Raw genomic sequence first — 25,674 nt, 5'->3', positions numbered from 1 at the left:
CAGCCAGTTTAACACGACGACGATTATTGCATCCATCATTCGACCGCATATCCATAACATCGCTTTCTGAACGATAGAAACAAAACTATTACAAGAAACGTAAGTTGTAGTATTTTCGAAAATAGGACAGCGTGGGTTCACGCGCGTTTACGATCGATTTTGCCAGTGTTCGCGATAACTCTCGATACGATCTGGAAACCGTAACGATTATCAACGGCAATTATCAGCTTGACGTCGTTAATACGATGTTGATACGAAAACAAATACGAAACGATTTACGTAACATTTTCCGCGAAGAAAAGAAAGTTTCAACGGGCAACTGTTCGATCGTTTTCGAAGCATCGTCATCGTCGTCGACGATCATCGTTCTCAACGAGAACACATGGACAGATTTGGTAGATTATTTAAGGGATATGTATTTCCGATTCCCATTTCCCATCCAGCATTACGGGGGTCAAACGTTCCATTTCCCTCGGTATAGATTATTGTTCTCCAACGATAAATTATGTGATCGCGGGAATCATCGATGCAACGCTGCGACGCGTTGCCTAGATTCGGATAAAGGTCGGACGTTTAAGCGTTGAGCGGATAGGAGAGATGTGCAGAAGGAAACAGAGAACAGGAGAACGAAATTGAAATTATCGATGCCAATCATGATCCGCGCAATTGCGTCCCATCTCGCGAAAGCCAGACAGAGGGAAACTATTTATGCGTTGGGCTGTCGTCTATTTATGTGGTTTGGCTGAAAAGTAATAGCTGCCTTTCGCGTAGCATGCTCGGTCGTCTGTTCGTGCATGGCTGAATTCGACCGATTCCGTCGTTTGCATGGAACAGCGCGGCGGAATAGATAATAGTCACGATCAGCGAGACGAATCGGCCGGGATCACGCTTTGAGACGAATTCGCTTCGGTGAGCGGTTCGGATCAGCCAGACGCGCGACAGCCGAGCGTTATTGAAGCCTGGGAAACGGTAATACATCGCCGAAATTATTCTCGTCGAGCCACAGGTCTTCGTTTGTTTCGTTCGCAGTCCTGAATTGCAATTACGATAAGGAATCTTCTTATTCATGGCTCATTTCGTGGTATAACTATGAGCGCGTCCAGTTCTATGAAATATAGTTTACAATGTGATTTTCCAGCAGGTAAAAACACGCTGGAGATTAAATGCGCGAACCACGAGGAACGAAGTTACACAACTGCCGCGCAACGCGGTTCCTCTAAACTTTTATCAATACACGGTGCGAGCAACGTACTTTGTTTACTCGCCATTTGTCAGCAAGAACAAAGCGTGTAAATTAAAAACCTTAATCGCAGCCCTGCAGGCTGCTGCTCTCGCGGCCACGCAAAAAAATATATCCGCAGATTTCCCGTCGCTCTGTCTGTGAATCGGTCGCGATAACGACGACGTATATTAGACGTTCGAGCGACGTTAAGAACAAAGCTACACAGAAACGCGAGGACGAATTCGAGGCGAACAGCCAGTAGAGAAATCAAGGAGATGTCAGACGTGCTAGAACTATTCGGACAAGCGAACGAACGCACGCACTAGCGAATAATTTTGTATGCGATGTAGTCGCGAAGATTGTGTCGCGTCCAATGCACACCATACGAATACAACAGGTCCACGTTCTCTTGTAACGGATTCCACGGGTATAAATTTTGACGGCGAAACGATAAAAATTGCACGAGCTGCGATAAACGAGGCCGTTGACCAATTTCCTATGGAGCAACGATGCTATAGCATGCCGAGCGCACACTACGTTATGGGAGAGATCACGTCGAGATAAGTTTCGACCACGATTATAGCTGGTCATTTAAAGACCACGACATAATTAATAGACGCTCGCAATTATCGCGTTTAGCCAACTAATTTTGGGCTGGCGTCGCACCAGAGTGCATCGAACGTAGAAAGCCGTAACTTCGTATGGCATATAGGCGACCGACCGTGTAATGCTAAGTGGCATCTGCTCAGTGCGTCGAATTGATACACTTCTGTTCGGAAACGGCCTGACGTGTGCGACTTTGCGAGGCAACGTCGATCGGTCACGTACGGACACGCGAATTCTCTTCTTCAATAGCATCGGAATTACATACGACGAGTGGCGAACGAATGAAACAAAAACAGTACGAAATCCATTAAGTTTCCCCTATACGGTCGTTTTTTCTTGAGCGCACACCATCGTTAAGCTTCGATTGTGCCTTGGCAACGAACGTTTCAGTCTTTCGTTATCTTCTTCCTTACTTCGAATGGCGGTGAAAGCGCGCGAAAATTATACGACAAAGTCCGACTGCGACACGCAACATCTATTCTAAATTTGCATTTGCATATTCTAAAACGTGGTTGTTAAAATAGAAAAGGCGGGAAGTAAAGAACAGCGGGAAATTCCTGGGCTGTAGAGGATATTTTTACATTGCAGATTCCCACGCAGCGTAGAAACAAGGGGTTACGCGGGTCGGTCGCATGTTAACGCGCAGCACGTGTACACGGGCTTTACAAGGTATTTATAAATTGTGCTGGCCGAGGCGCGAATCGATAGAACAAAAGAAGTATGTATGTCCGTGCTTGCTCTTATATACGATATCGCGTTAGGAATATTTTTACTCAAGCCGTAATTATAGACATAATTTCCTTCTACCCTACTAACAATCAAGATGAATAGAAACCGTGGTAAAGGTCGTGTGCTGCATGTATTAAACGGGACCGATGTTTCGCGGTTCAACGACGAGGCCAAGAATACCTCTTTCTCCGCACGAAATACTTCGTGACACTTTACAGTTTTTATTTACGAATCATTGCCGAGAGGTTCGGAAGCTGCTCGATAAGTTCATCAAAAGATTTTGTCGTCGCATGAAATCAAGCGCGTTAAAATGCGGCTAATCGCCTGCGTTAACGCGATAATTATCTTAACATTTTTAAAGCTTACTACGTCTAGCAGCAGCCATGCAATGCAATGAGAAAATATCGATTCACGACAATGCGACGTTACAAATGTCTAGTACGCAGATAGCGACAGAAATTATCGCGCGAACATCGGCCATTTGGTCATCGAGCAATCGGTATCCCAGAGTCGATCCTACGTCGAATTCGTAATCAGAGATGAGTGAGAGGCTGTGTCCATGCGACATCTCAGCGGCAGTTGTCTCCCTGCAGGCATCTCTCCTTCACCGATAACCCGATTAATTCATTAGCGATAGACGCTGATTACGTCGTCGCGCGTAATATCCATTGTATGTTGTCGTGTTATCCAATCGTTGCACCAAGATATTGGCATCCACGATCGATTCTCGGAATCAAAACACGTCACTGGAACTCTTGACCGTACAAAGCGATTACGCGATATATCTCTGCATTGTGATATTAATAAGTCTTCGGTCTCGCGCACGATCCTCCTACGAGCTTGGGAGGCGGATCGACGCTCTTAACATCCTGTAAGGATTTGAATTTGCCTACTTAAATAAAGCAGTGGTTTCGAAAGTACTAAAAGTACGTATTACAAACGTGAATGAAGACCGCATTTGCAAGCTCGCCATTATTCATTCACAGACCACGTTGTATTTAATATTCTATTCGCATTACCGTTTTTGCGGCATACGGTTACGATGCATATCTCTGCTTACATTGTCTTCTGCTTCGCATTGTATCTACGTTCACCGTTGAAAATCGGCCTCAATTCGTTACCGTTGACCAACCCATTAACATGAAAACTCGATTAACTGCAGAGTGGCAGCTGTCAAAACGGCGTACTCTGCGAACGTAACCACCTTCCCCTATCCAACTCTCTCCATGCATCCCGACCATATATGTTACATGGTACCCGCCACACCGTATCCACCATCGTTCGCATTTTCCAACCGTTTCCAACCGTTTCCAACCTTTCGAGTATACACACATTTGCATTTAATCGTACACGAATGCGATTCGCAACGCAGCATTGCACATGACTTATCATTCACACGGCGTGTATATATTTGTTGTGTGGTATTATATAGAGATTGATTGAACAATTCGAATTGGTGCGAATCTCTCTTTATACATTCATGAAATATACTTGCAAAATAATTTGTTCTTTTTATATCGTCACTCGCATTTTATTTCAATTACAATTTCTTAATATTTTGAATTGTTTATATTTAATGTAATGTACGTTCTTCGCTGTTAAATTACTATGAAAGATTCATCAGATTAACACAGAGTCAGGCTATGTGAGTGTTGGCACTATTTTACGATTTCAACTCTGTCTCCGATTATTCGACGCTTCTATTTGCTTGTTCTTCTATATCGTTATATATGATTCGTACAATTCGTAATTGATAGAATTTCGACAAATACAGCGGTACGTTCGAAATCGTATAATAACGCGTGCGAACAATAGACGGTCCTACTTTATCGTTATCAAGTGAACCATTATGATTATTCGACGCAACAAATGCATGCAGAAATTCAGGTGCACGCTGATAACAAACAGAGAAATTCTCGACCTATACATACACGTACTCTTCAAATAATACCGGTTGAAGGAAATTCAGTGAACCGTGAGGTAGTTTCACATCCACAGTCAAACGGACTGTTTACGATTATAACCTGGAGAGCGAATTTCGGTTTAATAGTCGCGTGTGTAACCGGTACTGTATGATGGACGATCTCGCGCGATCGGCTATAAATGAAATTTGATTATTTCTCGTTATTATCGCGAAGGCTCGTCGATCACAAAAATAGCGCGTCACATTTGTCGATCATGACGTTATAATAATTATACGTACCGATGATTGGCATTATTATTAAAACATAAGTGATCGTACGTCGTGATTTCCTGTGTTCGATGAGTTGACATAAACTGAATTTTGCTACATTTCAGTCGTGCAATGAATTTCCTGATTTAATTATCCAACGATTTGAGTCTCAGAGTCAACAGACGTGTATAATTTCTTCGTGTACCTAATCAACTGTACGAGCACACGAGCGTATCATGCCGCGCGATATTAATTTACATAATTTGAGAAAAAAAAGGTATACTTTTACGAACTCGCGTACTTTCTAACCCAACCGCTTAAAAGGGGTTAGCATTACCACACGGGTGGTAATGTTAGTCGGAAGAATCGCGACGATAGGGACCCACTACTTATTTTTCGAAGTTACAGTAATCCAGCTACTTGGAAGGCGTTACTAGGGCCATTATTAAACTGAATTGCGGTCATCTATCAAACGCAGCACGGGCCACTATAATTTGCGACTAGGCATGATATACTACCGGTAGATATCAGCACGTCATTACATCTTTCCGCGAGAAAGTGACTTTTTCCTTCCGTCTTTTTTCCTTGCGGTTCCGCAAGGGAAGAAATTTTTCCAGCCGACATTGATTCCATAAATTTTCGGTCACGTCTCGGTACATGGTTTGTATCGGATAATAGAGCCGCAAGAGACATCACAAGTGCCAGAACCCTTGCCGTAACGCGCGCAATAGTTGCAGATAGTCCTGGAAATGCAATCTTGCCGGTGATAATTCAATTAACGTAATTCCAAGGATTGTCGACGCTGCTGTCGTCACGGATATATACGGATACGTTGGAGCGCGAATTATAGTCCCACGGTAGAAAATACCGATCGATGGGCAAATGGGAATTTAATGGCCGTATGAAATCCTGTAAATACACGGTCCTCGCCACTTCTCTGTCCTCTTGTTTCACCGTTACTCCACCTCTACGTCCGCAACTCGTCGCTCGCCTTGTATTCTCGTTTATTTATCCTGCGTCCACGACGTTTGCGCACGACCTTAATTGGACGTGCGTGAAACTCACGGTTTCATCAAACGTATCGCTTTCGAATCATCTGTCGAGGTAAAACCACCGGGCTGAACAGAAATTCGTGTCTACGCGCTTCTTATATGAACTTTTTCTCGTAGTCCAACTAATCCCGTAAAGCTGTTCTTTTTTTATTTTTTCGCCATCTCGGGTTGTTGGTTAAGGGAACACAAAGCAGAAACAATTAGCACAAGAATTTACGTTTGTTAGACTTTGACTTAAAGAGCTTAACAAAGCATAATATGTACAGTCGATAACAGGAAAATTCCATAACAAACATCGGGATCGAATGGCGTACACAAAATGTTTCATCGTAGAACTTTTCAGATCTAATGCAAGTTTCTACGGTCTCGAGTTTCACATTTTTATAGTTGTATACGATAATTGAAAGTTGATTTCCAGCTTTGCAAGTTCTCCATTGTCCGTTGTTCATCGATTCATCGCGAGAAGTTTTGAGGATGCATACAGGTCGTGCACGTTGCCACCAAGTGCAAAGTTCTAAGGTAGAATACATGGCTAACAAGTTCCCACGATAGCAGTGGAACCGGTTGCTGGTGGAAGAAGAGACAGGGGAACGCGAACAGAAGAGATGGGCGAGTCGTTGTTTAACCGAAGAAGCGAGGAAACAGAGAGAAAGGAAGTAGGGAGTCGCAAGACGAACTAACGGGTAAAGTAACAAAGTTTGCCTGATACAGAGTCTATTTTTTCACCTGCCTTTTTTCCTATGACGCTTACTATGGAGCTTGCTCGCCGAGAAGATCTCTTTGTAATTTTTATTTATGACTTTTCATTATTACCAGCTACCAATCTCCTTCGCCTCGAGGATACCGTTATAAGGGTAGAAGGAATAGATAGAAATGAACAACGAGTAGTCTGATCCCAGTGACAAAGAAAGAGAGGCACCTTTTTTCCATGCTAGTTAATGAGAGGCGCTAAATGCCACGACACAATTTGAAACTTTATCCGATAGTGATAAATAGGAAAGCTATTGCAAAATCGTTATGGACCAACTGAATACGCGATTACGTGAATTGGTTATTCGAGGCATACAGCTTTAGAAAATAGCAATTCATCGACTCGCCTGAATAACTTTGGTTATGAAAATGGAAGACTTGCAAGTTGCAAATTTCATTCGAACATCCTGGCCGATCATACTTAATTTTGTACGCTTTGCTATTAAAGACGTATCCTTCGTTCTCACAGAACCCGAGCAGTGGTTCGGTAAAGGCCAAGCGGAAACCCTTTCTCTCGACAGCGCTCGTCTCCGATACGGTATATTTTTCAGCATGGTTGGCATTTTTTCTGACAACCAGCGGCGCCAACGTTGCGCGATACACCGTGGAAACGATCCGTGTAATTTTCAGGTAACTTAGTGGAAAGCGCTGTCGACGACCAACGCCAGTGATTTATACGCGTTTAGCGACCAATGACGCGAAAAGATTTCACGGTCGGGCGAGCACGTGAGGTGGCTCGCGCGACCGATTAGCAAACGGACGCGTGCGCCTGCATACGCAGCGCAATTTTCTCTCTTGCCTAATGGCCCATAACCTTTGATTGGACCGTGTTTACGTTGCGTTTTAAACGATCAGTCCTCTCTTCTGTATTTACCGCCGTTTTACTCCGCTAACGAGTTACGTCGACAACCTTGAGAGAACGAATCCGAGGTAGCCGATGAATCGTAGCCGATGAATCATAACCGATGAGCGACTAGGTGTTGCTGCGCTACGTAAAAATTTCACGTTGTAACGAGACGCGCGGAACCAAACGACGACGACTGTGCGTATTGCGTAGTTGAATTTTTACGGTGACGTAAAAAGCGAAGAAATTTCTCTTGTCTTTCCAGTAATAACAACTTCATTTCGCTCATTTGTGTCGTAAAAAGTTTTCAGTTCGTGTAGAAACAACGCAAGCAGAATTTTTTCTTTGACTTGAATTATCATTTTGCAAGGATGCTAGCTAGCGTTGGGAGAAACAGAGCCATAATTTTCTCCGAGCATTTTCCAAACTTTTGTTCGCTTTCGTGTTATCCTTTGTAACGCGAGCCTCAGTTGGACCCGACCACTATATCAACTTTACTGTCTTGCAATATGGCTGCCATCTATTCTGCCGGAAGAGCCGCAGTTATGTGGTGCAGCTCTCTTCTTTCTCTTAAGTATTTCGCTGGGGAGTGATTAAAGGCAACGATTTATACGCTTCGTTTATTCGTTAGCACCGTTGAAAGAGAATCGAGTTCAACTCGTTGCTCGCAAAACGATAAAACTATAACACATAGCTTCTGAAAACCGTTGATGCGTTTCGCCAACTTTCTTCGTTTCGTAAAGCTTCCCAATAGCGAAGAAATCTCTCGCTTTTTTCATTTTCTTCCTTGTTCTTTCCGCGTTTCTCTACGACGACGGTATAGCGACGATACCGTGAAACGCAAACAAACGATGAACGAATAAGTAGAAAATAGAAAGGATAGGGCCTGGGGTATTCTCTGAATCTCATAGAGCTCTGTCCCTTTGTATTTGTTTGCACCTCTGTGTTCAAGCTTAATCAACTATTGGTTTTACTCCGTTAATAATTCTTTTGTATTTTTATCAATGTCGTACGTCAAATGGAAACCGTTTGCTCGAGATTTTTCACTGCAAATTAAAATTCATCAACATGCCGGCTGTTTACACGATGTGTTTAGCTTTCGAAACATACGAATTATCGGAATTACCATTACGAGACCCCTATTTGCGTGTCTTTCGTTTCATATTTCGTTTATCGTCGTGTTTGAGCATTGCAGAGGCTCGTAAACAACATGCATCAAAAGCATTTTCTCTCGGAAGAATTCAGCACCAGATTCGACAAGTTTTAGGAAGAGAGAGACAGCAAAATACAATCGTTTAATTTATCGCCAGCACGACGACTGGAATATCGCGTCTGCGCCAATGAGCATGTAGAACCGATTGCAGCCGACAGTTACGGACGCAAAGGGTCCTCGTCGTTCGCGATTAATCAGCGTGGACATTTCGTAACGACGTAGCAACACAACATCTGCCGTATGCCTCGCCACTAGACGTCAGTTCGGAACTACGATTAACAAAAGCGCTACCCGTTGTTCACGAGTGTAGCTTTACAGGACCGAGGATAACACTGCGGCTGGGAATAATCGGGGAGTATACGCGAGGAAAGTACCGTCGCCGGGATGTCTGATCGTCGAGACGCTTCCGGCTACTCGATGAATGTTCTATCTTTTCGCGAGCGATCGACTTTATCGAATTTCCTGTGGTCTAGGAAACACGAGATGGGAAAGTACTTTAACCGATTCTTCGTTCCCCGATTGACAATTCGGTGAAAGTTTTGGGAAATTAGAGAGCTAATTTTTATAGATATTTATAAGAACATGGTTCGTCGCGAGAGCCTCTATGAATTTTAACTCGTAAAATCATAAATACGATTTTGCACAGCAACTGCGAATAAAAAGGTTAAAACTTATGCTTGAAAAATGTTACCTTTCGCGAGATGTTGGTGGTTCGCACCAGCGTCCCCGATGGAGATGGAAATGAAACATGGATGCGCTCTTTTCGCAGCTGCCGCCTGAGAATCACCATCGCAGCGAGGGTACCGAAAGAATTTTAGTACGTTCTGTCTGCTAATACGCTAGTGGACACGCGCTCTCCGTGAAACGAGCTACTTTCTCACGGGAACGGGGAATTTCATGTTTTTCGAACTCGAGTTGTACGTTGAACAAAAACTGTTCCGCGATACAACCACCAGGACCGACCGGACTGCGCTCTTCACGCTCTGACCTAACTACCGCCGCAGGATGTTTCCTTGGCTGAAAAAAATGTACGTGAAGCTTGCAATTAGCCGCGCACATCTAAACGCAACACGTACGGATTACTCTGTGCGCCGCAACTTGGCGAATGTCTGACCGGTTGTAAAAAAGATCCATAGAGGTACAAAAGAAAGCTGTTAAATATTTTTGCCGAGACTGTAACGTGTTCGGGAGTTTCGACACGAGGATTTAACTACACTCGGTGCGAAAAGAACCAGCCACATTGAAACGGTTCTCCGTGTTTAAATTTTTCGCTCAACGTGGTGGACCGTAATTTATGATGGTACAATTTCGGATTTTATTCTCGTGCTATCTTTTACGAGGAATTGCATCGTTGTCAGAGAACTAAATTCGGATATCGTTCGGAAGTCTTCCAACGTGTGCTGTTACACGTTTATAAAGCGTTCCTTGATTATACATTTTACACGCATCTGGTATAGTATCGCAAGGCGAGCGGTCTCTCAGAGACCCGATAGAAGGATGGAAATAAATTAAACATTATACAGCGCATTCGTTTAAACTTCAAACAAACGACTAATCCATAGGATATACACAAGTTCGAGTTGCATCTAATTACCGTTACTACGTGTTACGCGTGCTCGTACCTTCAAGTTGTTAAGACTTCTTATTAACTCATTACACAAACTCTGACATAACGTTGCATTTCTAAGATTGTTCAGCGAGTTTTAGACTCTGAAACGACGGAACGGAGAGACAGTTGTTATCAAGGGGAATGTATAATGAATGACAAATACTTGAATTACATAGCGGCAATAAGACGGTATTAGAAATTTCCACGCATAAGGATACGTTTCTTGTTCGTTCTTATTAATCTTGTTCACTGTTGCCGTCGATTTACGTTGTACTTCTAGAACTCGAACTCTACTATATCGAAAATTCGCCTTATTCCTAGAATTGGAAATTTTACAAATATATACTTCCGATATTTCAGATCACCCGGTATACGTACTTTTGTTTCCAACCGGTTACACGAAACACAGAGTTTGACGCGGCGAGTAAAACTATTATGCTACGGATATAAAATAACGCGCGAATTCGCAAATCGTGTCAGTTTCTTTGCTTTATTCCCCCGTGGCAATCGCAGCGCAATTTTTGTAAATAAACTGGGTAACTGGTGTCGCGTTGTTTTACAAAACCGATCGCGCTCTCTTGACAAGTTTTTCGTATAAAACGAACGAAACGCGTTTCGCCCAAACAAGCGAGACTTGTCACAAGGATCGTAGCATTCTCTCGTTTCGCGAAAGATATCGTTTATCAACGCGAGCGAAATGATACGAGATATACGCTGGAATCGAGGTCAGTTAGTTAACAAGTAAAAAATCCATCCCTGCGGCAGGGTACACTTTACGCTCGACTCTTTTTAATCGGCCACGACATTATCCAAGGGGATTTCATCGTCCCACTTCCTACAGAAATCTCAATCGACGTTCGACAAACAGAAGAAGGCAAAGTCGATTAAGTCTTGACGCCGGGACAATTGTTCCGGGAAAGTATTCCTCCATGCGACTGTAATTATGATCCTCTCTTAAGATTATCCACCTTCTTTCATCAGGAGAAAAATGATCGCTCGTCCGGGTCGTGTTTATCGAGTCCAGTCAAAACTGCCAGCGAGCGTCGATCACCTTCGAAATGGAAGTTGTTCCTTCGATGCATTTTCCGCGATTGACTTCTGGAAAGCGCGAACGTACCTAAATTTGTCGAATGTTTTCAAACTTTTCCGAGATTGAATTTTATCCCTGAGAGTAAAAATTTGAACTATTTAAGTCGTTAATGGACTTATCAAACTTAATTCGTCCATCGGTTCTGCTACGTGATACTTTAATATAGAACTTTACTATACGTCAGAGGCTATCATTTTTCGCAGAAAATTCTATAGAATAATATTAGCTTCGAGACATTTGCCTCGTAAATTCCTTTAGATAAATAAGTATCTGAACGCGGAGAATGTATATGATTAATAGTTCTAAAATATAATATTGATAATATTACGACGTCGGTGTAGCACAACAATCTAGGAGAAAGATTGTGGCCAAGTCTCTTTTCTTTTTGGTTCTCCTTGAACGAACTGCACGATAACGTAATGGCCGACTTCCTGCTTCTCTAATGGCTGGACGTAGCCGGGAGGCTAGGATCTAGCGCCAGCTACAATATCCTATACGCGATAATCGAGCTGATTTAAGGCCCCGTGCTTCCGACCACGCAGGAAAACACTTGGATGTTAGGCACACCTGGCAGGTGGTACGGTATACGGTGTAGACTCGGTCGAGACGGCCACTGCTTAGCGTGTTCCTCGGTAATATTGGGTAATTTCGCGTAATTTCGTGCTTCCTCCATCGAGCCGCGGTATTTCATTCGCGATCCACGTTTGTCATACGTCTCGCCTGACGTTTCGCGTTGATAAACGATCGTTTCTACGTCATTATTTTCAGCAGATCGCCGCCTGTCAGCGGTTGTCTTCGTATTTTTGTGAACGCGTCTCGCTTTCGCTCGAGGGACGTTCAATCGCGTTCGATTCACTCGCAATCCTGCGAGAATACGCTAAAGCTACCAAATATAACAGTCGTTGTATGATTCAGAAGTTGCTTCTACCGTTCTATGGAAATCGAGCAAATCCTATGGATGCTTATCGGACTGGCCTCTCGTAAATAATATTTTGTTAGTCGACATTTTTCTTCGAAAAGGACTAACTGCTTGATCTATCGAAAAGTGGATTTGATTCTCTCGCGAGAATTGCCTACTTTCGTTCAGTCGATGAAAATACATCAGAATTTGTTCGTACGACGAGTTATAGGGAAAAAATAACGAGAAGTTAGAACCGTTCGCGAAGTTCCTTCCACGGAAATTAAATTATTAATCGTTTCGATGCGAAAACTTGTTTCTATTCTAAGGACAGCAGGAAGGTTACGTCTCACTCGACATTGTCAAGAGCGTTACACAGAGTTGAGTGTAACGCCGTCGTCTAACAACCGAGCGATCAATAATCCATCGAGAGTAGATGCAAGATAACGAAAATTGTAGGCGCCTCATCGAACTTTTATACACGGCTTTCGAAGCCAGTGACTACTAGTCTGCCGCGACGTTGTCGACAAAGATACGAGCTGGTCGTGCATTATAAACGGAGGCTGCGTATCGATTTAACGACGTGGATCGAGTACGATGTACGTAGTACCATTGGAATTTATGGTCGACCGTATGGAGGACGCACAGCCGATTAAGTTTGTCGAGTAGACTCGGGGTACGACGCAAGCTGTTGCGCGTATAAATTGTCCTTTTCTCATCCTAAACAGAAATTTCTGAAAATCGATTAAGCCAATTAACTGCGGATCGCAAACTCGATAAAAAATTGTTTCGCACGTCATGTAGAAATGTACAATTTCTCGGTGTACAAACTTTCCGCCTTTATCCTTCATGGATATCGAGCTTATCGATAAGATATTACTATATTATTCAGAGCCGTACCTTAGGTAGAATGTCCGAAAGCAACGAGGGTCAAGCAAGCGGAAAAGTAATCTTTGCAATTTCGTTTCTCCTCTCGTAGCGGCTTTCTATCGGCACGACACCAACCTCCACCCTTGACCTTAATCTCGCTCCTTCATTTAAAATTACGATGTTTGCGTGTTTTATCAATTCTTTTGCACGCGATAGATAGAACACGATACACGTCGCCACATCGTATCTAGCTGTTGCTCTCGCGCGGAGCACGGTGATTCGCGTTAAGTCTCTGAATAATGTATTATTCCTATCTGAAATAGAGTTTGATCGTGACATGGTTTTTCGCACGTCCTCCATATCAACAAGCTGCGGATAAAAAAATATGTTTGGAAACTCAAACTATGGCATTTTATTTCGAGAAAGAATTTCAGAGAAAATTGAGAAGTTTTACATTACTTATAATTCCAGTGTTCCTCCTTCGAAATTGAGAAGCTTCTTCGAATCTTACGTCATACATAAAAAAACCAATGATACTTTTATTGTTATTCGACGGTAGTCCGACTGAGATTTCAAATTTGATAAAAAAGAAGGACCTGCGGCTTGTGAGATCCATTCGAACAAGGCAGAAGGAAGTATTCCTCCCGGAAATCATAAATAACCGATGACACGCGTAATCCAGCGACCCTTTTCTGCGGCCTTCGGACAGCTTTTCGAAGATATCGGGTGGCATTGTAACGCTTGCTCAAGACACTCAGGGGCTAGAAACGACCAAGTTATCCCGGATAGTCGATGTCCCTTCAGCGGTAGCAGAGCAAACTCACCCTCGACTGTCTGTACTCACGCAACGCTTCATAGCTAGAAGCGCTCGCGTGGAAGACGCACGGACCCTGTTAAAATTACCCGATAATAGACACATAGCCGGGAAATTGAGTCGGAACCGATTAAATATTATGACAGTCTTCCCATGAAATTGAATCTGGAGTAATCAAACGTTAGAGAGTAAAGAACAGTGGCATTAATCCGAGAAGAAAAGGGATAATCGGGATGGTTCGCTATCAACGTTGCATTAAAAAGAAATATTGCCATTGTACGACCTGCTGAATACGTTTTTCGGTAGAAAGTACGCGACCATCTCGCGAGTCCTCTCATCTCCACCAAATATAATTTTCAAGGAAAAACCAGTTAACGAGCTCGATTAAAGAGCCGATACGCTATCATTAATTGTTATCTCGGAAATACGTGTATCACGGGAAAATAAAACTGAATTGGCAAATATTTCTGTGAAAATTCAAATATTAGGTTGTCCGAAAAGTGTATTTCTTTTGCAAACGTGTTTTTTTACAACAGTGCACCTTCATACAAACGTGAAACCAAGTCTGTGAAATGTCGCGGAGTTTATATCAACAGAACAAAATGGGTCGTACGTAATTCGACGAAATAATATAAAACAAAAAGCGTTGTTCGTTTATTATTTCCTCATAAAACGAAAGAAACTTTTATTTATTATTTATCTACTATTATTACTATTATTACTACTACTATTATTATCTACTATTTATAGATACATCATATCGAAGTGAAATACAAATCAATGGCTAATTTAGTCGATTCAGCGAACAAACGACGTTCCAATACATAATCAAAAACTTTTACTCGTCACGTAACATGTACATGAATAAATCGGAAGCACGTGTCCAAGAATCTCGACTATCCGTGAATTCATCAGCTTAACGGTCTAAATGAATACGGTACTTGACGCAAGTTCATGCATTCGCTACGAACTTCGTGCATTCTTGAAACCCCAAAGAGCTAGGCGTAAGATGACTAGGAAAACTTAGTTTGGAGAAGCGGATAGGTAGCCGCGCGCGCAAAGAGATATTAATAAACATTTGATCCTTTTCAGTGCAAGTTTGAACGTCTACCAAGACGTTTTTCGAATTCAGCAAGAGACTCGTGAAAGAGAGATTGCGTCTTGGGAAAGATCGATCGACTTTTTAGCGAATGTCAAACTGTGTGCAAAAACTCGAAACTTTTTAAGGATCTCAAACACATGGTTCCTTGGAAATCGATAGTTCGAATAGCTCTCGAGAAATTCGAACTATTCGAGATCAGAGAAATCGATCATGCGAAGGAACTCGAGATTTATCGAGATACATTCGAGACGAAGGAACAAGTCTGCAAGTTCTTGTAAAACTTCATTTTTCAGCGATTACAAAATTTTAAAACTTTCAACGTATGCGCCCAACGATTCGAGGCGTTTCGAGTGCATCGTTAACAAAGGGCGCCACCACACGCACGCATACAAAGGGCAATGAGACGCGCCTGGAATCAAGTGACAATAGACGCGCCAGGAAATTGAGTTGGCACTGATTAGACATTGCGGGCGTGCCATCATGCCGCGACGGTTCGTTGGAATCTACTCCGGCATACCCCGAGAGTCCAATTTCACCTTGAAGCTCGACCGATATTATCTCAGACTTTAGATCAAGCTGCCGACAACTCGAGCAAAAATGTCAAACTTTTCGCACGGACCAAGATAAACCGTGTTGATCCGTTTCTCCGCTTTTTCGTCATTAGCAAAAGAAAATTAAAGATGTTTGTTCGCGGAAATCGAGACAAGTTTCGAGGCGAGGAAGGAAGCTACACGTTGTATAAATCTCTGATGCTACTGGCCACGGATGTTGCGATCATCGTCGTGCAATTTGTTTCCCTTTGAAACGCGAAACGTTTTATACTACGGGACAGAGTAATTGAAAGCGAGGAAACAGTTGTGAATACGAAAGAGTATTTTACCATGCGCATAATAGGCCATGATTTCATTTCCGCCCGGCAGAAAAGTTGTTCGCAACGACGAGAAACGTTGCCGTAGATTACGGTAGAACTAGACGCATTCTTTACGGCTACGAACGTATACAGTTTATGCAATGCCATGAATAAGCGTGTCACACGCCGTGGTAAAGCTGCGCACGTTTTACGAAGCTTGCGCGGCGATCATAATTTTCGTTCCAATATTCTTTTGTTAGGTATATATTCGCATTTTATAGTATCGAACGTAGTAGCTTTTATGAGTACTGAGCCTCCACGTTAGCTCGAAAGCTGCTCTTTCTGTAATAGCCCAGTAATTTCACTTTAAATGTCAGCTAATGTATTCGCCATATAAAAAGTTAGTAACGGTATGTCGAATATTGTCAGGTAAAATTTAAATACTGGCGTTGGTATGCTTCGATATTTGTGATCCATATTTGCATGTTCACATTCCCATTCGTAACCACGAGATATGCATGCGTGCGTCATGACAAGCGAAATACGCGGATTTTTATAACAGTTTAAAACCGTGCATCTGGTCCTGCGTGAAACGAAAAAATAAGACCGGCATTGGGAAAAATAACGCGACAAATCGAACGATGCCGCTCGTATGAAATTTGCAGAGTGCTGCGAGCGAAATAAAAAAAAGAAAAAATTGCAAAAGTCATTTTACATCGTGCAGATTAATACTTTATTGATCGCGAATGTTTCCCAGGATTTGTTTACGTTACAGTACGATTATCGTTATACGTATACCCATATTTTCCTATGAAGCAATATTATCGTATAAAAATGATATATTTGCGTGAATTTTAAATAATTTTTTTTTCTCCTAACAAACGGAAAGTGATCGCTTTTAAATATCGTGTACTAAACGTTTCTACAAAAAAATATACACAGAGTGCGTGTGTCATACTTCGAAACGAATATATCGTGGCAAAGATTTTATTTGAAAGATATCGAGTACCGCGTACAGTTTTCGCTCGTGAAAACCCTCAAATATTTTGCCAGTCACCGTTAATGTTCCACTGATCTTCGTTACTGTCTATTACCCGGGATTCCAACCAAGTAATGCTCTCGCATTTTATGCGATATGGAAACGCAAGAGTTGGAGGCTTCGGCAAGCTCGAATAAGATAACCCTGCAGGTCGAATTCCGGGCCGTTATGCCGATAACGAAAATCCGTTTCCGTAAACCAATGTCCTCCTCCATCCCTATGGGGAGCAGCTATACATACTATTTCAATCCTTACGAGGATTACGCGGATTTTCCTCCGTTCTCCGCTCCACTAACCATCCTTTTCTACTTCGATCATACGTACATTCAACCGTTTCATTACATATCAAATATTTATTTTGGCAAATTTATTAATTATTCGGAAGCTTAACACGTCCGATCCTTTGGCCGCGAAAGCTTGGAAAAATGAAAAATCTGCTAATAGTCGGACAGGATGCACTTGCGTCCCATTTTTTGTTGCAACGATAGTACCGTGGTCTTTATTCGACAGGACAAGCCGATTCACGGACGTTCAAGAAAGGAGGGACGAGGGAACAAAAATCCAACCTTCAGTGCGAAAACACGGAGTTGGAAGTTGCGGTGAATAGCGGCTGGCGCGACGTTCGGATTTCCTCGTATGTTTGGTGACCGTATTTTTTCCACGATGACAGTACGGGCCGGCTAACAGAATCCCCAACTTTGGTACCGCGCCAAATTATTATCGTCCAGTGTGCTTTATATTCTGACCGATCGGGTGGTTCGACGCCCCGTCGGTGTCGCCGTATAACCTGGTTTTCCTCCGCAAACCGAACATCCGACAAAGGGTTATGTAAACTTTCGAATCGCTCGAATTTCCCCAACACCTTGAAAATTCTTCACGTCGTTTCGACACCGCTCGTTCCGACGCGTCTCTATCGCATCGTACATCGTACGCTAATACTACTTATAACCTGAAATAGCCCGAAATAGAATTAGTTGGGATAATTAAAACGTGTTGAGAAAGTTTCGAGCGGTATGCATCGACTTCGACGAGGCGTTATCCCCCGGGATAGCTACGAAATACGCGTTCGCGTGATCGCGTCTGCATATGTCGTATAATCTATTTTTATCGCAGTTAAAATTACAGAAGCATGCCAAGCCTCTACAAAATGCATCGTGGCCGTATGTTTCTAATTATTTACTCAAGATAATAGCACGTATCGAGCAAACGATAGTATTAATCGACTATAAATCAAGCAGCTCGTCGCGGACGCGATTATTGATTCGATAAATTTCTGGTCTTTCGTTCGTCGAGTATGTTTCATGGCAAATTAATTCCTGCTTATCGGAGAACAACAATTGCGTGCCATATTTCACGTAGTCTGATATTTTGCAATGCCACTGGCCGTGTAATAAACGGCGTGCGATCGTTATCTCGTAATATAGCCCGAGATGCAAACCGCTCGGGAAAGAAAGATTTAACTTCGTTTCCGTGATGGCCGACACGGAATTACATAAGCGTCCGGCTCGTTTCGAAAACGAATTCTACAGGGGAAACGAACGCTCGAGGTAGTAATTTTGTACGGCTAGATCGCGAAACAGATACCACTTTAAATCGAATAATTAATTGTGGTCGGTCAAATTACAGATAGGAACGTCGTAAAATAATGGTCGGTACGCAATAGTACTTTGCCAGTCGAACAGACAATTTATGAACGAACTACGCGCAGCATTTGAAAAGGCGGTCAAAGAACGATTCAATCCCGTAATGTAACGCGAACGCGTAAGAATTTCCGGGAATTTCGGATTTCGAAATGGGAAGCGCGTCGGTCGATCTTATTCGCGATTCGGTCCGCGCTGGGAGGAAGCTGTCCCGTTTCGTAAATTATATCGTACGAGCCATTCCTTCGCGTTCCGCTGCTTTTACTTTTCGAATTTACTTTAAGCATGCAGAATCGAGTATCGTTGTACGGACTCGTGTAATTGTCGATTAATTGCCGACCAACCGGCAATCGTTTCGAGATAAAGTAAAGGGAAGTCAGCGAAAGGCGTATACTCGCGAATAACTTTTCAAGGGGATGCTTGCTTTACAAAATCGACGATCGTATCGCCGACCTACACCGTGCTTATTTCGTCGTTGTCCGCGTTATTGTTATTCGTATTGCGCAGGAACTTCGCTGCATTAATTGCAATACGATCGATTCTATATGGTGCTTTCGGGTTATTTAACTTCGCTCTGTGTGCACGAACTTTCCCCTTAAAGATGGCGAATTTATAAAGTCGACGCCCCACTGCTGATCGCGGTAAAACTTTTGATCGGATCACGAGGAAAATTAATTTTTGATTCTAACTTATCACGCGATGTTGCGAAGACGACAGACAGCCATAACTCTAAGCGAAACAACGTCGTACTCGTTTCGTTTTCCCCTTTCGACTTCCTTTCCCTCTTCGACCTCTATTCCGGGAATGAATTGCGCAAGCCCTTTCGCCCTTTTTATCATTCCTTCGCAGTCGCGCCTTTCCTGGCGACAAAATTGGCTTTGTTGTGCGGCACGAGGTTTCAATTCCCAATACAGAACGGTCCAATTTGTGTCTGTCGCTGGTTTCGTCTCCCTACTTCAACTTGGTCGATGTTGTGTACGTCCCCTAATGAGACACAGTGAACCTGCCGGATCGCTCAAACTACTGTCAACCATACCAGCGACTAGTTTGTCGGATTAGAAATTCCGCAAATCTTCCACCGCATGCGGCTGAATACAATGCCAAGCAGTATGTTTGAGAGGCGCGTTCGTGTGTACACGAGCGGCACGATGTAACGTGTAGGAATCCTCATCCTTGTACCAGCATACATTTCTCCCTGTGCGAATCTATGTACACCATCGTCTCGTCTATATTCGCCGAGGGATTCGCGATATCGGATCGGAGCTCGTCTATGGGACCGCTTTCGGTCTTCTGCCTTTATTCGCGGTTTCACCGCTGAAACAGTACGGCCAACTAGGGAAGCGTGTTGACTTCGTAACGCCGCAATCGCGAAACGTTACAATACGCGATACGACTGTCTCCCGTATATTTCTATTCCGACCAATAAATAGTATCGCGGCTAGAAATCTGGTAGAAGTTGTTGCCGTCGATTAATCGTCGTGTCTCTCGACAAAGGATGACCGTAACTCGACGATCGCCTATTAACCGCGGCGATCAATCGAGTACCCGCGGAGCAGGCACAGTTCATTTGCGAGCAGATACGATCGAGCATTCGTGCTATTATCAGCCGAGCCATCAGGTACTTAACTGCAGAAGCATCTGTTGGTCGTGCGTTAGCGAGTTTCTAATTTATTTACTCCGAGAGAAACTTTGGCCACAGCCGCAAACTCAAAGACTTGCCGCTTTACGGCACGTAAGTGTGAAGATAAAGTTACGCTGAGACGGGACTATAAAACACACTGGGCTGCATGGATTTTCGCGCCACTTGACGCATCTCTAGGAGGAGAATTAAGCCGGTTTTGTTGCCGCAATAAACGCGCCGCTCTCTATTAATAATTCATGCAACCAACGCGACGGTCGGATCGTGGAGAGCCGCTTCGATCTTTCGTACCATCAGATTCGAACCTGATTTCGTGTTTAAAGAAAGTAAAACGAGAGATTTAATTCCTTTGCGCCAGCACTTCGCCGAGATTTTCGATGCGAACAACATTTATTTCAAGAAAAGAACCCTCGAATCTAGTAGCGAGCTATCAAGCTTGAATGCTTCTTTTTTAAATTGTTGTTCGAGTGTCGCGTTTCTCAGGATGCCTTGCATCTTGTGGCGAATAAAATCGATTGACCGTACCGTAAACTCAATTACATCTTCTGAAGGGTTATCGAATTGTTAATCGGTGCAAATACGAGAAAACGCTGAGATACGTCCGACCGTACAAGTATAAAAAGTAAGGTGTCGAAAAACATTGTAATACGTGGTTAAAGCAGCGAAATTTTTCCCGTAATAACTCCAAGTGCGGAGACGCTTTGATAAATGGACTTTCGCGCAATAATTGTTCGCTTGTTCCAGGAAAATATACGACTAGGTAAGCAAGGCGAATGTAAAGCGAAAAAGAATGAAAACTGAATGAGCGAAGAAAAAAGGGGACGCGAGATTCTTTTTCAAATGATCACTTCTTTATCAGACAGGTGTTACTTTTACACTCCACTAATACGTCCCATTCTACCAACCTTTTAACATTGTCGCTTCTGTGCTCGTTTCCTTTTCAAAATTCATTGTACGTCCCACGTTTTATCATCGAATACTCGCAGTTTCTCACCGGAAGACGCATTTTTCTGTTCGGTAAATAGTCTTTGGTCGGTGAATTGTTTATACGATGAAAAATACTCGAGACAGGCGAAATTAATTAAGCAAACGCAAACAAGAGAAACCAACCTCTTTACCCGTTATGACTCTTTCTACTTTACGCTTCCCGATTTTATTATAATATATTTCCATCTTTGTTTCTTTTACGCAGACCGCCGAGGTAGTTACCAGCGAATACGAGTAAGGCGAGAGAAAAGCAGAGAAAAGAAGAGAAATCTTTGTCGTAAACGTCAAGCGTGCAAGACGCATGACGCGTCTCCGTTCCGTCTTATACCTTCTATCCCTACTCCGCTTTCAGAGTCATTCGACATTTTTTACCGGCTGACTTCTCACTCGGCAGATATAAAAATTCAATTGCTCCTGGAAAAAGGAGAATACTTCGCTAGCTCACCTATCTAGACCAGACAGAAGTTGGCCGATTTCCAAGTCGAAAAGACGAATACTGCACGCCGCGTTACCGATTTCGGTTTTTCTTTCTGCGACTATTATTTTCAGTCCGATTCCGCGAACGTGAGATGTTGCGTTATTCGCAACAATAACGATTCCCAATTTTCTCGACGCATTCGTGCGTTGCTTCGTCGCTCTGTGCACCGTATACTCGTACTCATGTGCACCGTGTATCCTCTTCACCGGTTATCCTTTGTAACGACGATACACTAGCGCGATCCCGCTCGAGCATTATAGCATTTTCTACGTTATGTTGTTTTAACGAAGCGCAAACACACTTGTTATTTTTTGTTTCATTAGTCGAGAACGTGAGATATTAGCTTGTTTTCGACATTGCTGGATAAACAAACTTGACTCGAATCGAATTGGCTCGAATATACGCGGACCAGTCTCTGAAATTCGATATCTATGATTGTCAATTTATATCGAATTAAAAACAACAATATTTAATATCTAAATATAAATTTCTATGAAATTGATACATCACCATATACGTTGTAGCGTTACTTGCTAAAAGAAGTTAAGAATTTAAGTTCTGTCTAGGGGTGTTTCTAAAGAGGAAAATTATTCCTAGGCATGAACAAATTTCCAGTCAGTCGTCGTTCCGCCCTCCAGGCATTGAACCTTACTTTTAGTTTCCTTTACGTGAAGAGAAAGTGTTCGACCGTAAAATATCCGAAGAAAAAGTTTCGCAAGGGTGCCCTCTCAACAACAAGTGTTCGCAACTCGACGCGTGTCCAAAAACAAACTCTGGGGCGGCTCTCGATAGAGAAACGTAAAAACTGGTCATAAGACGACGCAGGAAGATTAGATGAAAGAAAGCGGTGAGAAGTAAAGGACAGAAAGCGATAGAAATGTCGATGAATATGCGTCGTCACGCGCCATGTTCAGCTATGCTCGCTGCCAAATCCTTCAATAATCCACCAAGGATACAAGGGGACGTCAAGTGATTTTCTTGGATTTATTTGACAATTGCTCCTTAACTTCGAGGCCGGACATCGTTTTCTATGTCGCAAGCAAAGGAGGAAAACTATATATTGTGTTATTCACGAATTTGATTTTCAAGTTTCCAAGTAATTTAAGCTACGTTCAAAATATTCATTAACGTTAACACGAAGCGAGAATAATGCCGCACCGAGGAGTTTCTAAGTTTAACTAAATGAAATGCAGTGGAATCATTTCAACGATATAATTTGAAATGCGAAAAGTACGGTCAAAGTGTTTACCATTCTGACATTCGTTCGGTATAAGAGTCTTAAATGATTCGTTACAATTCCTATGTATGTTAGTCACATAAAACGAGAAAAACGTAAAAGGCGAAAGCCCGTTATTTTACGAAATAATATATAGTTCTAAAGACTAACCTTTTTATCACCACTGCCTTTTAATGACTATAAACAGTACTTGTGCTGTTTGCCAAGTTGCCGACTAAATTCGTACAGTTTCAGCCAGTTAAGAACATGACGATCGCAAGGTGTTTAAACGGCACCTCGTTTAAAACCGAGAGATTTTTCATTGGTTTTGTCTTCCGTATCGCTTTACTTTTTACTAGACTGCCCAAACCAACAACTGTATACGTACCGACATCGTCGATGTCGAAGAAAATACACGACGTACGACATTGCCGCAACAAGCCGTTTAATAAATAAACTTGAGGAGAATGAAGAAAGAGAGAGAGAGAGAGAGGAAGAGTGGCAAAGAGAACGGTAATCGCGAAATAGCAAAAGAGTTGGAACGAAATGAAACGGAGGCTGTGTTTAAGAGCGAACTGAATCAATAGCTCTACCCTGCGACCCGTAGGCCAAATATAGGTCATACCGTGATCCCTTTTTCCTTCTCTATCTTTTTTGCTCGCCAGTTCTTTCTGGTTGCTCTCTCATCGTTTTCCTTCCACAGTGTTCGTTCCCCAGTGGAAGGTATACGGTATACAATATATTATTGCATCGACACTCGGTTGCGGTGCTCTCGTTGTCGGCGCATATGCATTTTTCATAAATAAATTCCATGGGTGCTCCAAAGTCGATCCTACTGCACACTATTGGGTTACGTGTGCCTCAGGAATTACGTATTTGACTGGTGATTATAGCACATGCTACGAACCGTAGGTACAACACTTACTTCTTTCCTTTTACCTATTTTTTAAACTTACAATCAAGATCGGTGCCTGCACTCAACATTTGTCAAATAGCATAGTCATATCAACGTATTCGATCGTCAGTTCCAAAAATAACATTCGTCTTCCATTATAAGGAGCTTAGTAGGCAGAGCTCGAAAGATTGACGACGTTGTTGCCCTCTGGGTTGGATCCAGCGAAGGAGGGATGCTTTCAGCGTCTGACATTTGAAATCCATCCTCTTTGGTGTCTTTTCTGTCGTGAGAGAAAGTTGCGATTAGTCGCCAGAGCTATGTTCTTTTCGATGTGACTGCGGGCTACATTCATCATTATTCTCATTTTGACAGAGAGAAGCGACATCACGCTGTCGTCTTCGTTGTTTTTGCTGTTTTGCGCTTCTTTTCCTTTAATTACAACCCGCAGCTACTTCGTACGCTTCAATATTTTCTAGTGAACAAAAAACAACAAGCTGCTTGCCTTTGAGACTTCGCTTTAAAAATGTATGCAACTTGCACCCGGAAACGGAGATGCTGGTTCAAAGCGAATAATACCGTGAAATTGTGAGTAAAATTCATCCTATTCCGTTTCGACAGCGTGTTTTTGCAAAGCTCGTTGTTACCGAACCCTGATTCGTGGTAGGTACACAATCCAGTTCCGTGCATTCCGATGCAATATCAGCAATGCAAACGGTACTTACTTTCGAACAAACTCCGGAACTAAACGTAACTAGTCGCACGCGATAGCAGTGGAATTAACGTGTTACTTCTGCGGCATAGTAGTGCAGAAGGCAATCGCGTCGCTAACAGTAAATTCATTCGTCACTGGTCAAGCAAACGAAGCAGAAACAAGCCGGCCAAAAATAATTGCCGTTATCGTACCGAATGACAAAGACCGACCGTTACAGCGAGCCAAAGTTTTTGCAACCACTTCGACGAAATGTGATTGGCTGCGGCCCGAACAAATTAACAGTTAACAAATTAACAGTGTCACCGGCGGGCACGGTGGACGAAACGCAAAATTGCCACAGACCACGGCTTCCTAACGTTTCCGGTCGATTGAAATACACCACTCAGCCGTACGACCGTCCCGCCATTCTATGCTTCCAATGGCAAACCTATTGATTACCCGCTCGCGTTCCTACCGCGCTGTCCATTTGCTGGCTGATTCATTATAATTGTAGCGTCGAAATGGGAGACCGGTGTCCACATCGCGGCGTTCCGCTTGCCCTCTAACCTCGGCTTCGGTTACGAGCCATCGACTCGCGTGTCACCTTATTTCAATTTTCTTTCTCGCTGGTAATTCTAGAGCATCGATCGATCGAAAATGAGAATATTCGTTCGCGTAATGGAAAAACCATTCGTGCACTTGGTTCTGTTTTCACGCGAAATACTCTAAAATATCGTGCACGGAGAACCGTGTAAGGAAAATACACTGCACGTGAAAGAAACAGAAGATTGGATTTAAAGGTGAAAACCCGGTACAATTATCAAGCCACTTTCGAATTACGAAACGTATTATATCAAGATCTTAGTTTGGTATTTATTTAATCTTTTATTTATCACTTGCAAAATTACGTAGATCAGATTGTATATAATTGATTCAAAAATAGAGAATAAAATAAAAGGAAAAAGAGACAGCCGATAACTAGATTCCAGAAAAGTATAATTTAAAATTGGAGTATAAAAAAAAGCTTCGAGTACAAAGAGTTCAATTCAAATAGAATTTTTGTTAAGAGTGACAGTTTGAGTCGTGTTAATTTAAACTAGATCATGTAAAAATAGGATTGTAAGTTTTCTCTAAAACGCGTTAAATTATCTGAAAGAGAGAATCGAATGTATACCTACTCTCACAATGTAAAAGATTATTTATTTATTTCGCCGAACGTTAAACAAATGGAACAGTAACCGACCATTTGGCAAGCTAACATATTTAC

General features: G+C 42.6%; 1 long non-coding RNA gene across 2 annotated transcripts in view; it reads left to right on the top strand.

The window, feature by feature from the left end:
- Positions 1-25,674, top strand: part of LOC132906081 (uncharacterized) — a 124,814-nt gene that overhangs the window by 33,727 nt on the left and 65,413 nt on the right. Inside the window, exon 3 of one of the 2 annotated variants that reach the window (XR_009657936.1) lies at positions 17,372-17,495. The exons of the other annotated variant lie outside the window; for it this stretch is intronic. This is a non-coding gene — a long non-coding RNA (uncharacterized LOC132906081). The remainder of the gene's footprint in view (positions 1-17,371; positions 17,496-25,674) is intronic. 2 annotated transcript variants of the gene reach the window in all.

The sequence above is a fragment of the Bombus pascuorum genome, chromosome 4 (genome assembly GCF_905332965.1).
Source record: "Bombus pascuorum chromosome 4, iyBomPasc1.1, whole genome shotgun sequence".
NCBI classification, from domain to species: domain Eukaryota; kingdom Metazoa; phylum Arthropoda; class Insecta; order Hymenoptera; family Apidae; genus Bombus; species Bombus pascuorum.
The sequence above is the reverse complement of the archived record's forward strand: the minus strand, read 5'-3'. Positions and strand labels throughout refer to the sequence as shown.